The sequence below is a fragment of the Grus americana genome, unplaced genomic scaffold (assembly GCF_028858705.1).
Source record: "Grus americana isolate bGruAme1 unplaced genomic scaffold, bGruAme1.mat scaffold_224, whole genome shotgun sequence".
NCBI classification, from domain to species: domain Eukaryota; kingdom Metazoa; phylum Chordata; class Aves; order Gruiformes; family Gruidae; genus Grus; species Grus americana.
In genome coordinates this window covers 8,566-30,411 of record NW_026561524.1, presented here as the reverse complement: position 1 = coordinate 30,411, position 21,846 = coordinate 8,566, and the positions used below count along the sequence as shown (strand labels likewise).

The 21,846-nt window shown below is 60.1% G+C and overlaps 1 long non-coding RNA gene across 1 annotated transcript; it reads right to left on the bottom strand.

Moving 5' to 3' along the window:
• Nucleotides 1-4,807: 4,807 nt before the first annotated feature.
• LOC129200498 (uncharacterized) lies at nt 4,808-21,381 on the bottom strand. Its single transcript, XR_008574938.1, has 4 exons — nt 21,271-21,381; nt 13,231-13,494; nt 12,938-13,047; nt 4,808-5,064 (listed from the first exon to the last, which is right to left on the bottom strand). It is a non-coding gene; the product is annotated as an uncharacterized LOC129200498 (long non-coding RNA).
• Between the last annotated feature and the right edge of the window lie 465 nt (nt 21,382-21,846).

The following is a 21,846-nucleotide window of genomic DNA, read 5'->3' as shown; positions in this document are numbered from 1 at the left end:
TCCGTGTCGCTTCCACGGCCTCAAAAAAATGCGACTCGCAAGGACAAGAGAATGGGAGAGTGAAAGCAAGGCACGGAAAACTTAACGCTCTTAGTAATTTCACTGAGCATCACAGCTTACAGTTACTCAATGTCTTCGGTGTCACAGGGTGAGGTACAACTGATTTCGTCTCCATATCTCTGGACAGAGCTTTTCTCATATCTGGGGGGGGGGGGGGAAGAACAAAAAAAAAAGATATTCTAAGACGACAGTCCCTTGCACAAAGCCACGTTCAGCGAATTCTCTATTACAATAAGGTCGTTTCTAACCCAGAAGATTTCACAGAATCATAGAGTATCTCAAGTTGGAAGGGACCCATACGGATCGCCGAGACCAAGCCCCCGCTCCACGCGGGACTACCTAAAACTAAACCGTGCGACTAAGAGCATCGTTCAGACGCTCCTTGAACTCCTGACAGGCTCGGTGGCTGCGACCGCTTCCTGGGGAGCCTGTTCCGGACTGACCGACCGCCCTCTCAGTGAAAAGCCTTTTCCCAACGTCCGGTCTGAACTTGCCCTGACGCAGCTTCGTCCCGTTTCCTCGGGTCCTAGTGCCGGTCACCGAGAGAGCGGAGGTCAGCGCCTCCCCCTCCGCCGTCCCCCCTCGAGGAAGGTGTAGACTAGACTGCGATGAGGTCACCCCCTCGGCCTTCCCTTCTCCAAGCTGAACAAACCAAGTGACCTCAGCCGCTCCCCCTAAGTCTCGCCTCGGAGACCTCTCGCCATCTCGGCCCCGCCCTCCTCCGCGCACGCTCCGAGAGCGTTGTTCGGCGGCACCGCTCTCGACTGGAACCTAACGCTGCACGTAACTCAACTGAGCGGAAAGGAAATGACGGGCTAAAGGGACAAATACACGATTTAAGGCAGCCGCAACGATGGCAGATGTCTGTCCGTAGCCCTTCTATTTATTTCACAGCGCTCCTGCGTACCAAACGAACGGTACCAGAGCAGAAAAAGGTATACGGCGTGGCCACGTTACCCCTCGGGGAGGACGGCGAAAGGAGAGAAGATCTAGAAAGAGGAAGCAGCTGGTACTTCGCTTTTGGTAACAGAATTAACATCAACACGTTCCTTCCCTTTGAAATTGAAAACGCCACCCAATTCTCTGCCACTGTTGACCACCGACACTTGTAAATTTCTAGTGAAACAGCTGAGGAAAACAAAGTTTCAGGTCCCTGGCTAGGGGAAGAAATCAGGCAAGCGCCGCCGTTCCTTCCCCCCGACAACACTAGCAAAAAAAAACCAGCCGCTGGGGCGAGCGTTCCTCCGAAAGAAAAATCAGGTGAGAAACCGCATTTTTATTTTCAGCTTACCTACAGGATAAATGTCTTTGTAGTTGCTACAAAACGTGTAAACTGCACAAAGATTAAGTTTTGTAACCGATCTAAGGTTCAGTACGAAAAACTACCTAAAGGAGTACGCAAAGTCCCACTCATCAACAATTATCTGACCCTGTTTCATATAAAAAAAAAAAAAAAAAAAAAAAAAAAAGTAATGCTAATCACACAGACAAGCCCAGGAACCCTCAACATGAGAATCTTTCCGTTCAGCCGGAGGCAGAACGAGTACTTACCACGGGCATCCTCATCTGGCTCTCCGCTGCTAGCAGAGCGGCACGCCAACGCTGTCCGGTACACGCCGTAGTACGCCTAGTTGCTTCTACGTATTTACCGCCGCCTGATTTGATACTCTCACAAAGAGATCGACGAAAAAGCCACCCTTTCTTTGAAAAAATAAAAACCAAAACCACACAGTTAAGGAACGGTAGGCGAACGTATTTCTAAATCATAACCCACGGCTTGCAGGCAGACCAAGAGCAGCTCTGACGATGCGGTACGCTCATCAAACATCTTTCACGCAGGAATAACAGATGTACTCCTTTACCACGGGACGCAGCCGGCACAGGGACAAATTTCATGCTGTTTTTGTCACACGACCGTCCTTCTGCACCAGCCAGGGGGTTCAGAATTAAGGACGGGACAGGCTCAACGCTCACACGAGCCTCCTATCCGTAAGAAACTATTAAAAATAGAAAAAAAAACTTCCACGTTTTAGATCGCGTTGCCTTAGGGACTGCCTCCTTCAAAGCCTGCCTGTTGGGGGGGGGGTGGGGGGCGCGCGTGTGCGCGCACGCACGCGCGTGAGGCGTGGAAATCGGTCGCAGAATTCAGTTGCCTAACGAGAGACGGCCCTTCTCCTCGCAAGGCAAACGTTTCAAAACGTCGTACTACTCTTTTCCGATTTTACCGGCTGGTACTGGGGTTGCCCTACCAGCATGAGTTGGGGACCCGTCCCTCTGGGTCCGTGCGACGCCAAATTAAATATTCTGCAAGTAACCGAGCAGGAGATGGAAAGTAAGCTAAGATACTCTCTGCCGTACAACGTTTGTTCGCCATCGTCCCCGAGGGAATCGCACAAAGCCCACGCTTGCCGAACCGGTACGTCGGAGGCCCTACGGGAAACGGCGCTGACGTTTCGCCAAGCTCTTCTCCTGTCAAGAAGAGGACCTTTTCTGCGGCATCCCTATTGGCGTTCGGCCTGCTTTCGGCTCATTCTGGCAGGTCAGCTTTCAGAGAAAGCCTGAGATTTCAAACCGCCAAGCAACATTCACCATTCTTGCTCTCTGACTACGGGGAATTTCAGCGAATCGGAACGCTACTTGGAGCCACGTTCCGGGTCTGTTTCGCCGCAAACCAAATATCTAAGCCACGGACCGGGCGCCCGTAGAAAAATTACTTTAAAAGATTAAAGACAAGCACAGTACTCACTTTTCTGAAATTTCTTCCGGTAGCGCCATCAATTTAGCGGCCGAACCCAGCCGTCGAAATTCCGGTGCAACGGAGCGAGCAGGAACGTGTCCGTGCCGCTCTTCCCTGGCCACGGAGCCTTCCGCTCTACCCGTTACTGCGAACGTACGGAGCATCGGCGCAGCAGCACCTGTGGAATAACGCACCGCCCACAGCTATACAGAAGAAGAATCCGAGACGACGGTAGAAGACCCCAGACCAAAAGTCACCGCGGGACTACGGGACGCGCGGACAGCGCGCGAGGGGCGGGGGTGTCCGGGACCCAAGCGTGGAACGGCCCCGGGATTTCTTTGTTCGGGGTCCCCTCTTTGGAGGCGCCCCGCCCGGGCCGATCCCGCTGCTGCACCTTTCAGTTACGTTAATTATTTTACAAAATCCGACACCCGGAGACTGCTGCCGGAAGCCTCGGGTCGAGCCCGGAGGGAGGAGGAGGAGGAAGCGCGCCCGAGAAGAAGCGTGCGCGCGACACCGTGAACGGGGTGCGAACGCTGGGGCGGCAGCTGCTCCTCCTCAAACAGAGACAGAGAGAGAAAGAAGAGGGGGAAAGCCACAGGGTACAGAGGGCGGAAGTGGAAAAGAGGGGCGGGAGCGGGACAGAGGGAGGTGGAGAAAGAGGCCGTCGGAAGGGAAGGGACGGGCTGCGGGGCAGAGGGGGACTTGCCAGCGCCAGGTTCGCGGTTCCACCCGATAATCGTAAAGGTCTCTGCCAACCTCGACGATTCGGTCGCTTTAAAAAACAATCGGGATCTCGAGGCGGACCGAGGGAGAGACGGAGAATATAAAAACGGTCGCGGCTAAGAGGGCAGAGAGGGAGGAATCGCGAGACAGGGAGAGGCAAGCCGGGCAGGGGAAAAAGTCCCGACAGGCTTCTGCAGCGACAGGGAGGAATTGAAGATTCGAGAGAGGGAGCTGGACAGAGAGAGAGACGGGGAAAGGTAAGACGGTGGCGAGCTACCGGGCAGAGAAGCAGAGTTTAATGCCGGGGACCGGGAGAGGGACAGAGAGGGAAGGAGAAAGGAACGAAGGGACGGGCTGCGGGGCAGACAGGGAGGAAGGAAGGAAGGAAAGAAAGAGGGACAGGGAGCCAGACGAACCGCGACGGGGAAGAAAAAGGTACCGACGGGCTAGGAGGCAGAGAGGGGAGACTTTAGAAAAACAGGGACGGGGAGCGAGACGGAGCCAGACCGAAAAAAGGAACCGTAGCGACGGGTGCCGGACAGAGAGGCGGGCCTTCAAAACGAGGGGCAGGGAAGAGGCTCAAGAGGGACGGAGAAAGAGAGAGACTCACGACGACTCGCTACGGAGCCGAGAAGGAAGACCTCGAACAACAGGAACGAGGAGCCGCACAGAGAGAGCCAGAGACGGCAGAAATACCGACGGGCTACAGGACCGAGGGGGAGGAATGCAGAAACAGCGGCTGGGGGCCGGACAGAGAGACAGGGAGAGAGAGAAGGAAACAATAGCCACGGGCTACGGGGCAGAGAGAGCGAGGACCTAAAAAAGGTGGGGACAGGCAGCCCGTCAGAGCGAGATGGAAAAAGAACATAGCGGGGAGCAGAAAGCAAACCAAAAAACCCCACAGCGGGGTGGGAAAGCGAGGGGGCAGAGGAGGGCCCGCGACGCAGAGGAGAGGCGATGGGGCCCGCGGGCCCAGGACTCACCGCAGCTCTGGCTCTCGGCGCTGCCGGGAGAGCTTGCCAGCGCAGACGCTTCTTTCTCCTGCTCTCCGCCTTTCCTTTGCTGTCACTCCGGTCGCTCGGCTGTCCTCCGCCTAAGAGAATACACGGGTGTCTTACAGCTCCGAGGAGACGAGTCTGCCTAGATGAGTAGCCTGCCTCCCTGCCTCCCTCCCTCGGTACGCGGCCGCACCGTGCTTTGGATTACGCGTGGCGACCCTGCGGTGCCCGTCGGCAGCCTGACCTGCCGCGGAGCGCAACGAGGGATCTTTCCTCACGCGGCGAGGCAGGCGCTCTCTTGCCTGCAGCGGGAGGCAGCTGCCGGCCGGAGAGCCTTCCATCTCTTCTTTCTTCTTCTTCTTCACCTTTCTCTGGCCATTCCAGCTTCCCTTAGGGCAGCTCCTGTCCACGGCCGGTAAGCGCTCCGCCGCCTGTCCCTTTTCGCCCCCACGCCACGAGGCGAGCCAGGCCAGGCACAGGCGAGGCGGGTGCAGTCGACGGCATCCCCAAGGGAGGGACGGGCAACCACGTCCTCAGCGCGGCCTGGGAGAGGGAAAGAAAAAGCAGTGGCCGTTACTACCGGAGGTCGGCCCTGGCCGGAGACCCTCCTCCTTCTGCAGGGGCTTCCGGAGACGCCGCTCTTTCCCCGCGCTGCTGCCGCTGCCGCCGCCGCCAGCACCCCCGTTCAGGAAGAAAGCGGCACAGGCGAGGGCCAGCTTGCCGCCTTCACGCCAGGGCTCGGGGCGGCCTGGGGCTGCCGGACAGGCTTCCGGAGAGTCCGACCGGTAGCGCTCGTCTCGGGACACCGGGCAACGCCTCACCGCGCGCGCGCGCTCTCGTAGCACGGCCGCACCGCTGCTCGGGAGCGGCTGGAAGCCTGCAGAAAACCACTCGAAACCGGCAAAAAAACCCCAACCTCGCGCTCCTGCGAGAGCAAGTCGGGCTGTCCGGCAGCACGCCACGTCCAAAAAACACGCCTCCCGGCACGCACTGGCAAGCGCCGCGTGGCAGCCATTAGAGTGCCGTAAGACTACACTTCCCGGCGTGCTCCGGGGAGCCAATATGGCCGACCAGCAGCCGCGTGCCCCAAGACTGCAACTCCCGGCGTGCCGCGGGAGGCAGCCTTCCACGCTTCCTGACCCTGCGGGGACACCGTCCCGTGCCCTCACCCCAAAGCCGACTCACCCGAAAGCCCCGCCGAGCCGCGACGGCTCCCCGACCCTCCCCGCAGCCCCGAGCTCGGCAGCGCGGCTCCGGGCTGGCGCCCCCCCCGCCGCCTCCCCTCAGCCACCTCCGAAAGGCGCGGACGCCCGCCGGCTCCGGGCAGCCCCCCGCGCGCGGGGCTCCGGACAGGGTCTCCCCGCCCGGTTCCGACACCGCGCACCCCCCCCACCCGCCGCACGGCTCCGGGCAGCCCCCTCCCCTCTGTGACACGGATCCCGCCGCCCCCCCGCGCCCCCCCGCCTCTCCTCGGAGGCGGCAGGCACCGCTGCCGCCGCCCTCCTCGGGGCTTTCCCCGGGACCCGCCCGGTCCGTCCCGCTGCCCGCTCACCTTCTCCCTCCGTGCAGCCGCAGCCCGGCGACGCCTCCGCTCCTCCCTCGGCTCACAGCAGCCCCTGCACACGGCTGCCGGCAGCCGGTTCGGGCGGGCGGGAGGGGGGTGGAGGGGCGGTGGGCTGCACTGGGCATGCGCGGCGCTGCCGCTGCTGTACCGAATTTTGGTCGCTAGGCGGCAGCACCGAGCGAGCATGCGCTGTGCGCTGCGTGTGGGGGGGGGCTTGGCGTGCGTCGGGGGCGGAGTTTGCGTGAGGGGCGGGGCTCTTGGCGTGCGTCGCGGGCAGTTTGCGTCGGGGGCGGAGTTTTGCGTGAGCGGGGCGGGGCTTGGCGTTGCGTCGGGGGGCGGGAGTTGGGTGGAGTTTGCGTCGGGGGCGGGGTTTGCGTGAGGGGCGGAGTTTGCGTGGGGGCGGAGTTTGCGTCGAGGGGCGGGGGCTTTTTGGCTTGGGGCGTCGGAGGGCGGAGTAGCGTTGCGTGCGTGAGGGGCGGAGTTTGGTGTGGGGCGGAGTTTGCGTGAGGGGCGGGGGGCTTGGCTTGCGTCGGGGCGGAGTTTGGCGTGAGGGGCGGGGGCTCTTGGCGTGCGTCGGGGGGAGTTTGCGTGATGGGCGGGGCGGAGTTTGCGTTTGAGGGGCGGGGAGTTTGCGTCGGGGCGGAGTTTGCGTGAGGGGCGGGGCTTGCATGCGTCGGGGCGGATTTTGGCATCGGGGGGGAGTTTGCGTCGGGGCGGAGTTTGCGTGAGGGGGGGCGGGGCTTGGCTTGCATCGGGGCGGGAGCTCGGTGGGATGTTTGACCGGGGCGGAGTTTTTGCGTCACGGGGCGGGGGTTTTGGCGTGCATCGGGGGGGCGGGCGTGCGGAGTTTGCATGGGGGCGGGAGTTTGCACCGGGGGCGGGGCTTGGCGTGTGTGGGGGGCGGAGTTTGCGTGAGGGGCGGAGTTTCGTTTGAGGGGCGGGGGGCTTGGCATGAGTGGGGCGGAGTTAGCATGGGGGGAGGGCTTGGTGTGAGTCATGGGCGGAGTTGGGAGTTTGCGTGGGGGGCGGGCGTTTGCGTGGGGGGGGCGGCGTTTGCGTGGGGGGGGCGGCGTTTGCGTGGGGGGGGCGGCGTTGGGGGGGGGCGGGGTTTGCGTGGGGGGGCGGCGTTTGGCGTGGGGGGCGGCGTTTGGCGTGGGTCAGGGGCGGAGCCAAGAAGCATCACTTTTGGATCCCGAGGATGCGAGCAATGTGACCTTGTTGAATACGTTAATACCCCCACAACACACCTCCTCCCCTGCCCTCCATCACGGCCCCTCGCCCCCCCGCAAAGGAAGCGCCAACGCAGCCGGCACGGCAAAAGAGACCGCAAGCGTTTATTCAGTCACACACAGAGCCGGTTCCGGGAGAGACTCCGCACCGGGGCTCGGGGCCCGGCCCTGGGGCACCTCGGCTGTCCTACCCAGAGACCACGCTCGGTCCGTCAGGCTGCTGGGGAGAGCTGGGGCTGCTACGTGCAGGCTGCCGCCGCCAAAACCGAGGAGCCAGCTGCAGGACGCTAGAAGAGAGGAGAAAAGGGGCAGCCAGCTGGATGGGGGGGGCGGCGGCGGCGGCGAGCGAGAAAGCACGAGGCAAGGAAAGGGACGGCGAGTGAAGGACGGGGACAGGGAGCCTGACAGAGAGGGAGGAAGAAGCGGCAGGAAGAGAGGCAGCGGGACGGCGACCGACAAACCAGGACGGGGAGCGGGACAGAGAGGCAGAAACGACCCTGGGCGGGCAGCGCCACGGCGAGGGAGGAAAAGAGAATAAGGGCAGGGAGCCGGACCGAGAGGTACGGCGAGGGACAGCGGCACGGGGAGCAGGACAGAGCAACAGAGAATAAAAAAAGGAAGGGGGAGCGTGAGAGAACCGGGCTGGGGAGCAGGGAGAAGGAGAGATAAAAGGAGAGAGCAACAGAGGGAAAGAGGACCGGGGAGCGGGACGCTGGGGCAGAGTGAGAAAAAGAGGGGCAGGGAGCAGGACAGAGGGGCAGAGGCAGAAGGAGGACAGAGGGACAGAGAGACAAAAGAGGGAGGAGGACTGGGCAGAGAGAGGGAGAGAAAGACGGGGGCAAGGAGCAGAGACACAAAGGTGCCAGGAAAAGGACGGTCAGATGGAGCGAGAAACAGGGTCGGGGAGCAGGACAAAAGGACAAAGAAAAAGGCGAGGAAGAAGGAAGGAAGGATAAAGGTGGGACAGGGAACGGGACATACGCAGCGAAACAAAGCAGAACAGAGAAGAGAGGACAGGGATTGAGGAACAGAGAGAGAGATGCAGGCTGGTACACAGAGACGGCGAAGGTAAGCAAAACCAGCGACAGGCAGGAGGACCTGGTTCTGACAACCCATCGCTCCCGGTGTCGCTTCCACGGCCTCAAAAAATGCGACGTGCCGCAAGACAAGAGAATGGGAGAGTGAAAGCAAAGGCACGGGAAACTTAACGCTCTTAGTAATTTCACTGAGCATCACAGCTTACAGTTACTCAATGTCTTCCGGTGTCACAGGGTGAGGTACAACTGATTTCGTCTCCATATCTCTGGACAGAGCTTTTCTCATATCGGGGGGGGGGGGGGGGGGAAAAAAAAAAAAGATATTCTAAGACGACAGTCCTTGCACAAAGCCACGTTCAGCGAATTCTCTATTACAATAAGGTCGTTTCTAACCCAGAAGATTTCACAGAATCATAGAGTATCTCAAGTTGGAAGGGACCCATACGGATCGCCGAGACCAAGCCCCCGCTCCACGCGGGACTACCTAAAACTAAACCGTGCGACTAAGAGCATCGTTCAGACGCTCCTTGAACTCCTGACAGGCTCGGTGGCTGCGACCGCTTCCCTGGGGAGCCTGTTCCGTGACTGACCGACCGCCCTCTCAGTGAAAAGCCTTTTCCCAACGTCCGGTCTGAACTTGCCCTGACGCAGCTTCGTCCCGTTTCCTCGGGTCCTAGTGCCGGTCACCGGAGAGAGCGGAGGTCAGCGCCTCCCCCTCCGCCGTCCCCCTCGAGGAAGGTGTAGACTGCGATGAGGTCACCCCTCGGCCTTCCCTTCTCCAAGCTGAACAAACCAAGTGACCTCAGCCGCTCCCCCTAAGTCTCGCCTCGGAGACCTCTCGCCATCTCGGTCGCCCTCCTCCGCGCACGCTCCGAGAGCGTTGTTCGGCGGCACCGCTCTCGACTGGAACCTAACGCTGCACGTAACTCAACTGAGCGGAAAGGAAATGACGGGCTAAAGGGACAAATACACGATTTAAGGCAGCCGCAACGATGGCAGATGTCTGTCCGTAGCCCTTCTATTTATTTCACAGCGCTCCTGCGTATCAAACGAACGGTACCAGAGCAGAAAAGGTATACGGCGTGGCCACGTTACCCCTCGGGGAGGACGGCGAAAGGAGAGAAGATCTAGAAAGAGGAAGCAGCTGGTACTTCGCTTTTGGTAACAGAATTAACATCAACACGTTCCTTCCCTTTGAAATTGAAAACGCCACCCAATTCTCTGCCACTGTTGACCACCGACACTTGTAAATTTCTAGTGAAACAGCTGAGGAAAACAAAGTTTCAGGTCCCTGGCTAGGGGAAGAAACCAGGCAAGCGCCGCCGTTCCTTCCCCCCGACAACACTAGCAAAAAAAACCAGCCGCTGGGGGCGAGCGTTCCTCCGAAAGAAAAATCAGGTGAGAAACCGCATTTTTATTTTCAGCTTACCTACAGGATAAATGTCTTTGTAGTTGCTACAAAACGTGTAAACTGCACAAAGATTAAGTTTTGTAACCGATCTAAGGTTCAGTACGAAAAACTACCTAAAGGAGTACGCAAAGTCCCACACATCAACAATTATCTGACCCTGTTTCATATAAAAAAAAAAAAAAAAAAAAAAAAAAAAGTAATGCTAATCACACAGACAAGCCCAGGAACCCTCAACATGAGAATCTTTCCGTTCAGCCGGAGGCAGAACGAGTACTTACCACGGGCATCCTCATCTGGCTCTCCGCTGCTAGCAGAGCGGCACGCCAACGCTGTCCGGTACACGCCGTAGTACGCCTAGTTGCTTCTACGTATTTACCGCCGCCTGATTTGATACTCTCACAAAGAGATCGACGAAAAAGCCACCCTTTCTTTGAAAAAATAAAAACCAAAACCACACAGTTAAGGAACGGTAGGCGAACGTATTTCTAAATCATAACCCACGGCTTGCAGGCAGACCAAGAGCAGCTCTGACGATGCGGTACGCTCATCAAACATCTTTCACGCAGGAATAACAGATGTACTCCTTTACCACGGGACGCAGCCGGCACAGGGACAAATTTCATGCTGTTTTTGTCACACGACCGTCCTTCTGCACCAGCCAGTGGGTTCAGAATTAAGGACAGGACAGGCTAAACGCTCACACGAGCCTCCTATCCGTAAGAAACTATTAAAAATAGAAAAAAAAACTTCCACGTTTTAGATCGCGTTGCCTTAGGGACTGCCTCCTTCAAAGCCTGCCTGTTGGGGGGGGGGGTGGGGGGGGCGCGTGTGCGCGCACGCACGCGCGTGAGGCGTGGAAATCGGTCGCAGAATTCAGTTGCCTAACGAGAGACGGCCCTTCTCCTCGCAAGGCAAACGTTTCAAAACGTCGTACTCTTTTCCGATTTTACCGGCTGGTACTGGGGTTGCCCTACCAGCATGAGTTGGGGACCCGTCCCTCTGGGTCCGTGCGACGCCAAATTAAATATTCTGCAAGTAACCGAGCAGGAGATGGAAAGTAAGCTAAGATACTCTCTGCCGTACAACGTTTGTTCGCCATCGTCCCCGAGGGAATCGCACAAAGCCCACGCTTGCCGAACCGGTACGTCGGAGGCCCTACGGGAAACGGCGCTGACGTTTCGCCAAGCTCTTCTCCTGTCAAGAAGAGGACCTTTTCTGCGGCATCCCTATTGGCGTTCGGCCTGCTTTCGGCTCATTCTGGCAGGTCAGCTTTCAGAGAAAGCCTGAGATTTCAAACCGCCAAGCAACATTCACCATTCTTGCTCTCTGACTACGGGGAATTTCAGCGAATCGGAACGCTACTTGGAGCCACGTTCCGGGTCTGTTTCGCCGCAAACCAAATATCTAAGCCACGGACCGGGCGCCCGTAGAAAAATTACTTTAAAAGATTAAAGACAAGCACAGTACTCACTTTTCTGAAATTTCTTCCGGTAGCGCCATCAATTTAGCGGCCGAACCCAGCCGTCGAAATTCCGGTGCAACGGAGCGAGCAGGAACGTGTCCGTGCCGCTCTTCCCTGGCCACGGAGCCTTCCGCTCTACCCGTTACTGCGAACGTACGGAGCATCGGCGCAGCGGCACCTGTGGAATAACGCACCGCCCACAGCTATACAGAAGAAGAATCCGAGACGACGGTAGAAGACCCCAGACCAAAAGTCACCGCGGGACTAAGGGACGCGCGGACAGCGCGCGAGGGGCGGGTGTCCGGGACCCAAGCGTGGAACGGCCCCGGGATTTCTTTGTTCGGGGTCCCTCTCTTTGGAGGCGCCCCGCCCGGGCCGATCCCGCTGCTGCACCTTTCAGTTACGTTAATTATTTTACAAAATCCGACACCCGGAGACTGCTGCCGGAAGCCTCGGGTCGAGCCCGGAGGAGGAGGAGGAGGAAGCGCGCCCGAGAAGAAGCGTGCGCGCGACACCGTGAACGGGGTGCGAACGCTGGGGCGGCAGCTGCTCCTCCTCAAACAGAGACAGAGAGAGAAAGAAGAGGGGGAAAGCCACAGGGTACAGAGGGCGGAAGTGGAAAAGAGGGGCCGGGAGCCGGACAGAGGGAGGTGGAGAAAGAGGCCGTCGGAAGGGAAGGGACGGGCTGCGGGGCAGAGGGGGACTTGCCAGCGCCAGGTTCGCGGTTCCACCCGATAATCGTAAAGGTCTCTGCCAACCTCGACGATTCGGTCGCTTTAAAAAACAATCGGGATCTCGAGGCGGACCGAGGGAGAGACGGAGAATATAAAACGGTCGCGGCTAAGAGGGCAGAGAGGGAGGAATCGCGAGACAGGGAGAGGCAAGCCGGGCAGGGGAAAAAGTCCCGACAGGCTTCTGCAGCGACAGGGAGGAATTGAAGATTCGAGAGAGGGAGCTGGACAGAGAGAGAGACGGGGAAAGGTAAGACGGTGGCGAGCTACCGGGCAGAGAAGCAGAGTTTAAAGCCGGGGACCGGGAGAGGGACAGAGAGGGAAGGAGAAAGGAACGAAGGGACGGGCTGCGGGGCAGACAGGGAGGAAGGAAGGAAGGAAGAAAGAAAGAGGACAGGGAGCCAGACGAACCGCGACGGGGAAAGAAAAAGGTACCGACGGGCTAGGAGGCAGAGAGGGGAGACTTTAGAAAAACAGGGACGGGGAGCGAGACGGAGCCAGACCGAAAAAAGGAACCATAGCGACGGGTGCCGGGACAGAGAGGCGGGCCTTCAAAACGAGGGGCAGGGAAGAGGCTCAAGAGGGACGGAGAAAGAGAGAGACTCACGACGACTCGCTACGGAGCCGAGAAGGAAGACCTCGAACAACAGGAACGAGGAGCCGCACAGAGAGAGCCAGAGACGGCAGAAATACCGACGGGCTACAGGACCGAGGGGGAGGAATGCAGAAACAGTGGCTGGGGGCCGGACAGAGAGACAGGGAGAGAGAGAAGGAAACAATAGCCACGGGCTACGGGGCAGAGAGAGCGAGGACCTAAAAAAGGTGGGGACAGGCAGCCCGTCAGAGCGAGATGGAAAAAGAACATAGCGGGGAGCAGAAAGCAAACCAAAAAACCCCACAGCGGGGTGGGAAAGCGAGGGGGGCAGAGGAGGGCCCGCGACGCAGAGGAGAGGCGATGGGGCCCCGCGGGCCCAGGACTCACCGCAGCTCTGGCTCTCGGCGCTGCCGGGAGAGCTTGCCAGCGCAGACGCTTCTTTCTCCTGCTCTCCGCCTTTCCTTTGCTGTCACTCCGGTCGCTCGGCTGTCCTCCGCCTAAGAGAATACACGGGTGTCTTACAGCTCCGAGGAGACGAGTCTGCCTAGATGAGTAGCCTGCCTCCCTGCCTCCCTCCCTCGGTACGCGGCCGCACCGTGCTTTGGATTACGCGTGGCGACCCTGCGGTGCCCGTCGGCAGCCTGACCTGCCGCGGAGCGCAACGAGGGATCTTTCCTCACCCGGCGAGGCAGGCGCTCTCTTGCCTGCAGCGGGAGGCAGCTGCCGGCCGGAGAGCCTTCCATCTCTTCTTCTTCTTCTTCTTCACCTTTCTCTGGCCATTCCAGCTTCCCTTAGGGCAGCTCCTGTCCACGGCCGGTAAGCGCTCCGCCGCCTGTCCCTTTTCGCCCCCACGCCACGAGGCGAGCCAGGCCAGGCACAGGCGAGGCGGGTGCAGTCGACGGCATCCCCAAGGGAGGGACGGGCAACCACGTCCTCAGCGCGGCCTGGGAGAGGGAAAGAAAAAGCAGTGGCCGTTACTACCGGAGGTCGGCCCTGGCCGGAGACCCTCCTCCTTCTGCAGGGGCTTCCGGAGACGCCGCTCTTTCCCCGCGCTGCTGCCGCTGCCGCCGCCGCCAGCACCCCCGTTCAGGAAGAAAGCGGCACAGGCGAGGGCCAGCTTGCCGCCTTCACGCCAGGGCTCGGGGGCGGCCTGGGGCTGCCGGACAGGCTTCCGGAGAGTCCGACCGGTAGCGCTCGTCTCGGGACACCGGGCAACGCCTCACCACGCGCGCGCGCGCTCTCGTAGCACGGCCGCACCGCTGCTCGGGAGCGGCTGGAAGCCTGCAGAAAACCACTCGAAACCGGCAAAAAAACCCCAACCTCGCGCTCCTGCGAGAGCAAGTCGGGCTGTCCGGCAGCCACGTCCGCGAAAACGACGCCTCCCGGCACGCACTGGCAAGCGCCGCGTGGCAGCCATTAGAGTGCCGTAAGACTACACTTCCCGGCGTGCTCCGGGGAGCCAATATGGCCGACCAGCAGCCGCGTGCCCCAAGACTGCAACTCCCGGCGTGCCGCGGGAGGCAGCCTTCCACGCTTCCTGACCCTGCGGGGACACCGTCCCGTGCCCTCACCCCAAAGCCGACTCACCCGAAAGCCCCGCCGAGCCGCGACGGCAGCCCCGAGCTCCGCAGCGCGGCTCCGGGCTGGCGGCCCCCGCCGCCTCCCCTCAGCCACCTCCGAAAGGCGCGGACGCCCGCCGGCTCCGGGCAGCCCCCGCCGCGCGGCTCCGGACGGTCTCCCCGCCCGGTTCCGACACGGCGCGCACCCCCCCCACCCGCCGCACGGCTCCGGGCAGCCCCCCTCCCCTCTGTGACACGGACCCGCCGCCCCCCGCCCCCCCGCCTCTCCTCGGAGGCGGCACCGCTGCCGCCGCCCTCCTCGGGGCTTTCCCCGGGACCCGCCGGTCCGTCCCGCTGCCCCGCTCACCTTCTCCCTCCGTGCAGCCGCAGCCCGGCGACGCCTCCGCTCCTCCCTCGGCTCACAGCAGCCCCTGCACACCGCTGCCGGCAGCCGGTTCCGGGGAGGGGGCGTGGCGCTGCACTGCGCATGCGCGGCGCTGCCGCTGCAGTACCGAAATTTGGTCGCTAGGCGGCAGCACCGAGCGAGCATGCGCTGTGCGCTGCGTGAGGGGCGGGGCTTGGCGTGCGTCGGGGGCGGAGTTTGCGTGAGGGGCGGGGCTTGGCGTGCGTCGCGGGGGAGTTTGCGTCGGGGGCGGAGTTTGCGTCAGGGGCGGGGCTTGGCGTTTTTGCGTCGGGGGCGGAGTTTGCGTGAGGGGCGGAGTTGCGTGGTAGGGGCGGGAGTTTGCGTCGGGGGCGGAGTTTGCGTGAGGGGCGGGGCTTGGCTGCGTCGGGGGCGGAGTTTGCGTGAGGGGCGGAGTTTGCGTGAGGGGCGGGGAGTTTGCGTGAGGGGCGGTGGGGCTTGGCTTGCGTCGGGCGGAGTTTTGCGTGAGGGGCGGGGCTTGGCGTGCGTCGGGGGCGGAGTTTGCGTGAGGGGCGGAGTTTGCGTGAGGGGGGGAGTTTGCGTCGGGGGCGGAGTTTGCGTGAGGGGTGGGGTCTTGGCATGCTTCGGGGCGGAGTTTGCGTGCGGGGCGGAGTTTGCGTCGGGGCGGAGTTTGCGTGAGGGGCGGGCTTGGCTTGCATCGGGGCGGAGTTTGCACCGGGGGCGGAGTTTGCGTCAGGGGCGGGGTTTGGCGTGCATCGGGGGCGGAGTTTGCGTGAGGGGCGCGGAGTTAGTTTTGCACCGGGGGCGGGGTTTGGCGTGAGTGGGGGGCGGAGTTTGCATGAGGGGCGGAGTTTGCGTGAGGGGCGGGGCTTGGCATGAGGGGGGTGGAGTTTGCATGGGGGCAGGGCTTGGTGTGAGGCATGGGCGGAGTTTGCGTGGGGGGCGGCGTTTTGCGTGGGGGGCGGGCGTTTGCGTTGGGGGGCGGCGTTTTTGGCGTGGGGGGCGGCGTTTGGCGTGGGGGGGCGGCGTTTGGCGTGGGGGCGGCGTTTGGGTGGGGGGCGGCGTTTGGCGTGGGGGGCGGCGTTTGGCGTTTGGGTCAGGGGCGGAGCCAAGAAGCATCACTTTTGGATCCCGAGGATGCGAGCAATGTGACCTTGTTGAATACGTTAATACCCCCACACACACCTCCTCCCCTGCCCTCCATCACGGCCCCTCGCCCCCCCCGCAAAGGAAGCGCCAACGCAGCCGGCACGGCAAAAGAGACCGCAAGCGTTTATTCAGTCACACACAGAGCCGGTCCCGGGAGAGACTCCGCACCGGGGCTCGGGGCCCGGCCCTGGGGCACCTCGGCTGTCCTACCCAGAGACACGGTCGGTCCGTCAGGCTGCTGGAGAGCTGGGCTGCTATGTGCAGGCTGCCGCCAAAACCGAGGAGCCGGCTGCAGGACGCTAGAAGAGAGGAGAAAAGGGGCAGCCAGCTGGATGGGGGGGGCGGCGGCGGCGGCGAGCGAGAAAGCACGAGGCAAGGAAAGGGACGGCGAGTGAAGGACGGGGACAGGGAGCCTGACAGAGAGGGAGGAAGAAGCGGCAGGAAGAGAGGCAGCGGGACGGCGACCGACAAACCAGGACGGGGAGCGGGACAGAGAGGCAGAAACGACCCTGGGCGGGCAGCGCCACGGCGAGGGAGGAAAAGAGAATAAGGGCAGGGAGCCGGACCGAGAGGTACGGCGAGGGACAGCGGCACGGGGAGCAGGACAGAGCAACAGAGAATAAAAAAAGGAAGCGGGAGCGTGAGAGAACCGGGCTGGGGAGCAGGGAGAAGGAGAGATAAAAGGAGAGAGCAACAGAGGGAAAGAGGACCGGGGAGCGGGACGCTGGGGCAGAGTGAGAAAAAGAGGGGCAGGGAGCAGGACAGAGGGGCAGAGGCAGAAGGAGGACAGAGGGACAGAGAGACAAAAGAGGGAGACGAGGACTGGGCAGAGGGGAGAGAAAGACGGGGGCAAGGAGCAGAGACACAAAGGTGCCAGGAAAAGGACGGTCAGATGGAGCGAGAAACAGGGTCGGGGAGCAGGACAAAAGGACAAAGAAAAAGGCGAGGAAGAAGGAAGGAAGGATAAAGGTGGGACAGGGAACGGGACATACGCAGCGAAACAAAGCAGAACAGAGAAGAGAGGACAGGGATTGAGGAACAGAGAGAGAGATGCAGGCTGGTACACAGAGACGGCGAAGGTAAGCAAAACCAGCGACAGGCAGGAGGACCTGGTTCTGACAACCCATCGCTCCCGGTGTCGCTTCCACGGCCTCAAAAATGCGACGTGCCGCAAGACAAGAGAATGGGAGAGTGAAAGCAAAGGCACGGGAAACTTAACGCTCTTAGTAATTTCACTGAGCATCACAGCTTACAGTTACTCAATGTCTTCCGGTGTCACAGGGTGAGGTACAACTGATTTCGTCTCCATATCTCTGGACAGAGCTTTTCTCATATCGGGGGGGGGGGGGGGGGGGAAGAAAAAAAAAAAAGATATTCTAAGACGACAGTCCTTGCACAAAGCCACGTTCAGCGAATTCTCTATTACAATAAGGTCGTTTCTAACCCAGAAGATTTCACAGAATCATAGAGTATCTCAAGTTGGAAGGGACCCATACGGATCGCCGAGACCAAGCCCCCGCTCCACGCGGGACTACCTAAAACTAAACCGTGCGACTAAGAGCATCGTTCAGACGCTCCTTGAACTCCTGACAGGCTCGGTGGCTGCGACCGCTTCCCTGGGGAGCCTGTTCCGTGACTGACCGACCGCCCTCTCAGTGAAAAGCCTTTTCCCAACGTCCGGTCTGAACTTGCCCTGACGCAGCTTCGTCCCGTTTCCTCGGGTCCTAGTGCCGGTCACCGGAGAGAGCGGAGGTCAGCGCCTCCCCCTCCGCCGTCCCCCTCGAGGAAGGTGTAGACTGCGATGAGGTCACCCCTCGGCCTTCCCTTCTCCAAGCTGAACAAACCAAGTGACCTCAGCCGCTCCCCCTAAGTCTCGCCTCGGAGACCTCTCGCCATCTCGGTCGCCCTCCTCCGCGCACGCTCCGAGAGCGTTGTTCGGCGGCACCGCTCTCGACTGGAACCTGACGCTGCACGTAACTCAACTGAGCGGAAAGGAAATGACGGGCTAAAGGGACAAATACACGATTTAAGGCAGCCGCAACGATGGCAGATGTCTGTCCGTAGCCCTTCTATTTATTTCACAGCGCTCCTGCGTATCAAACGAACGGTACCAGAGCAGAAAAGGTATACGGCGTGGCCACGTTACCCCTCGGGGAGGACGGCGAAAGGAGAGAAGATCTAGAAAGAGGAAGCAGCTGGTACTTCGCTTTTGGTAACAGAATTAACATCAACACGTTCCTTCCCTTTGAAATTGAAAACGCCACCCAATTCTCTGCCACTGTTGACCACCGACACTTGTAAATTTCTAGTGAAACAGCTGAGGAAAACAAAGTTTCAGGTCCCTGGCTAGGGGAAGAAACCAGGCAAGCGCCGCCGTTCCTTCCCCCCGACAACACTAGCAAAAAAAACCAGCCGCTGGGGGCGAGCGTTCCTCCGAAAGAAAAATCAGGTGAGAAACCGCATTTTTATTTTCAGCTTACCTACAGGATAAATGTCTTTGTAGTTGCTACAAAACGTGTAAACTGCACAAAGATTAAGTTTTGTAACCGATCTAAGGTTCAGTACGAAAAACTACCTAAAGGAGTACGCAAAGTCCCACTCATCAACAATTATCTGACCCTGTTTCATATTAAAAAAAAAAAAAAAAAAAAAAAAAGTAATGCTAATCACACAGACAAGCCCAGGAACCCTCAACATGAGAATCTTTCCGTTCAGCCGGAGGCAGAACGAGTACTTACCACGGGCATCCTCATCTGGCTCTCCGCTGCTAGCAGAGCGGCACGCCAACGCTGTCCGGTACACGCCGTAGTACGCCTAGTTGCTTCTACGTATTTACCGCCGCCTGATTTGATACTCTCACAAAGAGATCGACGAAAAAGCCACCCTTTCTTTGAAAAAATAAAAACCAAAACCACACAGTTAAGGAACGGTAGGCGAACGTATTTCTAAATCATAACCCACGGCTTGCAGGCAGACCAAGAGCAGCTCTGACGATGCGGTACGCTCATCAAACATCTTTCACGCAGGAATAACAGATGTACTCCTTTACCACGGGACGCAGCCGGCACAGGGACAAATTTCATGCTGTTTTTGTCACACGACCGTCCTTCTGCACCAGCCAGTGGGTTCAGAATTAAGGACAGGACAGGCTAAACGCTCACACGAGCCTCCTATCCGTAAGAAACTATTAAAAATAGAAAAAAAAACTTCCACGTTTTAGATCGCGTTGCCTTAGGGACTGCCTCCTTCAAAGCCTGCCTGTTGGGGGGGGGGTGGGGGGGCGCGTGTGCGCGCACGCACGCGCGTGAGGCGTGGAAATCGGTCGCAGAATTCAGTTGCCTAACGAGAGACGGCCCTTCTCCTCGCAAGGCAAACGTTTCAAAACGTCGTACTCTTTTCCGATTTTACCGGCTGGTACTGGGGTTGCCCTACCAGCATGAGTTGGGGACCCGTCCCTCTGGGTCCGTGCGACGCCAAATTAAATATTCTGCAAGTAACCGAGCAGGAGATGGAAAGTAAGCTAAGATGCTCTCTGCCGTACAACGTTTGTTCGCCATCGTCCCCGAGGGAATCGCACAAAGCCCACGCTTGCTGAACCGGTACGTCGGAGGCCCTACGGGAAACGGCGCTGACGTTTCGCCAAGCTCTTCTCCTGTCAAGAAGAGGACCTTTTCTGCGGCATCCCTATTGGCGTTCGGCCTGCTTTCGGCTCATTCTGGCAGGTCAGCTTTCAGAGAAAGCCTGAGATTTCAAACCGCCAAGCAACATTCACCATTCTTGCTCTCTGACTACGGGGAATTTCAGCGAATCGGAACGCTACTTGGAGCCACGTTCCGGGTCTGTTTCGCCGCAAACCAAATATCTAAGCCACGGACCGGGCGCCCGTAGAAAAATTACTTTAAAAGATTAAAGACAAGCACAGTACTCACTTTTCTGAAATTTCTTCCGGTAGCGCCATCAATTTAGCGGCCGAACCCAGCCGTCGAAATTCCGGTGCAACGGAGCGAGCAGGAACGTGTCCGTGCCGCTCTTCCCTGGCCACGGAGCCTTCCGCTCTACCCGTTACTGCGAACGTACGGAGCATCGGCGCAGCAGCACCTGTGGAATAACGCACCGCCCACAGCTATACAGAAGAAGAATCCGAGACGACGGTAGAAGACCCCAGACCAAAAGTCACCGCGGGACTAAGGGACGCGCGGACAGCGCGCGAGGGGCGGGTGTCCGGGACCCAAGCGTGGAACGCTCCGGGATTTCTTTGTTCGGGGTCCCTCTTTGGAGGCGCCCCGCCCGGGCCGATCCCGCTGCTGCACCTTTCAGTTACGTTAATTATTTTACAAAATCCGACACCCGGAGACTGCTGCCGGAAGCCTCGGGTCGAGCCCGGAGGAGGAGGAGGAGGAAGCGCGCCCGAGAAGAAGCGTGCGCGCGACACCGTGAACGGGGTGCGAACGCTGGGGCGGCAGCTGCTCCTCCTCAAACAGAGACAGAGAGAGAAAGAAGAGGGGGAAAGCCACAGGGTACAGAGGGCGGAAGTGGAAAAGAGGGGCGGGAGCCGGACAGAGGGAGGTGGAGAAAGAGGCCGTCGGAAGGGAAGGGACGGGCTGCGGGGCAGAGGGGGACTTGCCAGCGCCAGGTTTCGCGGTTCCACCCGATAATCGTAAAGGTCTCTGCCAACCTCGACGATTCGGTCGCTTTAAAAAACAATCGGGATCTCGAGGCGGACCGAGGGAGAGACGGAGAATATAAAAACGGTCGCGGCTAAGAGGGCAGAGAGGGAGGAATCGCGAGACAGGAGAGGCAAGCCGGGCAGGGGAAAAAGTCCCGACAGGCTTCTGCAGCGACAGGGAGGAATTGAAGATTCGAGAGAGGGAGCTGGACAGAGAGAGAGACGGGGAAAGGTAAGACGGTGGCGAGCTACCGGGCAGAGAAGCAGAGTTTAAAGCCGGGGACCGGGAGAGGGACAGAGAGGGAAGGAGAAAGGAACGAAGGGACGGGCTGCGGGGCAGACAGGGAGGAAGGAAGGAAGGAAGGAAGAAAGAGGGACAGGGAGCCAGACGAACCGCGACGGGGAAAGAAAAAGGTACCGACGGGCTAGGAGGCAGAGAGGGGAGACTTTAGAAAAACAGGGACGGGGAGCGAGACGGAGCCAGACCGAAAAAAGGAACCATAGCGACGGGTGCCGGGACAGAGAGGCGGGCCTTCAAAACGAGGGGCAGGGAAGAGGCTCAAGAGGGACGGAGAAAGAGAGAGACTCACGACGACTCGCTACGGAGCCGAGAAGGAAGACCTCGAACAACAGGAACGAGGAGCCGCACAGAGAGAGCCAGAGACGGCAGAAATACCGACGGGCTACAGGACCGAGGGGGAGGAATGCAGAAACAGTGGCTGGGGGCCGGACAGAGAGACAGGGAGAGAGAGAAGGAAACAATAGCCACGGGCTACGGGGCAGAGAGAGCGAGGACCTAAAAAAGGTGGGGACAGGCAGCCCGTCAGAGCGAGATGGAAAAAGAACATAGCGGGGAGCAGAAAGCAAACCAAAAAACCCCACAGCGGGTGGGAAAGCGAGGGGGGCAGAGGAGGGCCCGCGACGCAGAGGAGAGGCGATGGGGCCCCGCGGGCCCAGGACTCACCGCAGCTCTGGCTCTCGGCGCTGCCGGGAGAGCTTGCCAGCGCAGACGCTTCTTTCTCCTGCTCTCCGCCTTTCCTTTGCTGTCACTCCGGTCGCTCGGCTGTCCTCCGCCTAAGAGAATACACGGGTGTCTTACAGCTCCGAGGAGACGAGTCTGCCTAGATGAGTAGCCTGCCTCCCTGCCTCCCTCCCTCGGTACGCGGGCCGCACCGTGCTTTGGATTACGCGTGGCGACCCTGCGGTGCCCGTCGGCAGCCTGACCTGCCGCGGAGCGCAACGAGGGATCTTTCCTCACGCGGCGAGGCAGGCGCTCTCTTGCCTGCAGCGGGAGGCAGCTGCCGGCCGGAGAGCCTTCCATCTCTTCTTCTTCTTCTTCTTCTTCACCTTTCTCTGGCCATTCCAGCTTCCCTTAGGGCAGCTCCTGTCCACGGCGGGTAAGCGCTCCGCCGCCTGTCCCTTTTCGCCCCCACGCCACGAGGCGAGCCAGGCCAGGCACAGGCGAGGCGGGTGCAGTCGACGGCATCCCCAAGGGAGGGACGGGCAACCACGTCCTCAGCGCGGCCTGGGAGAGGGAAAG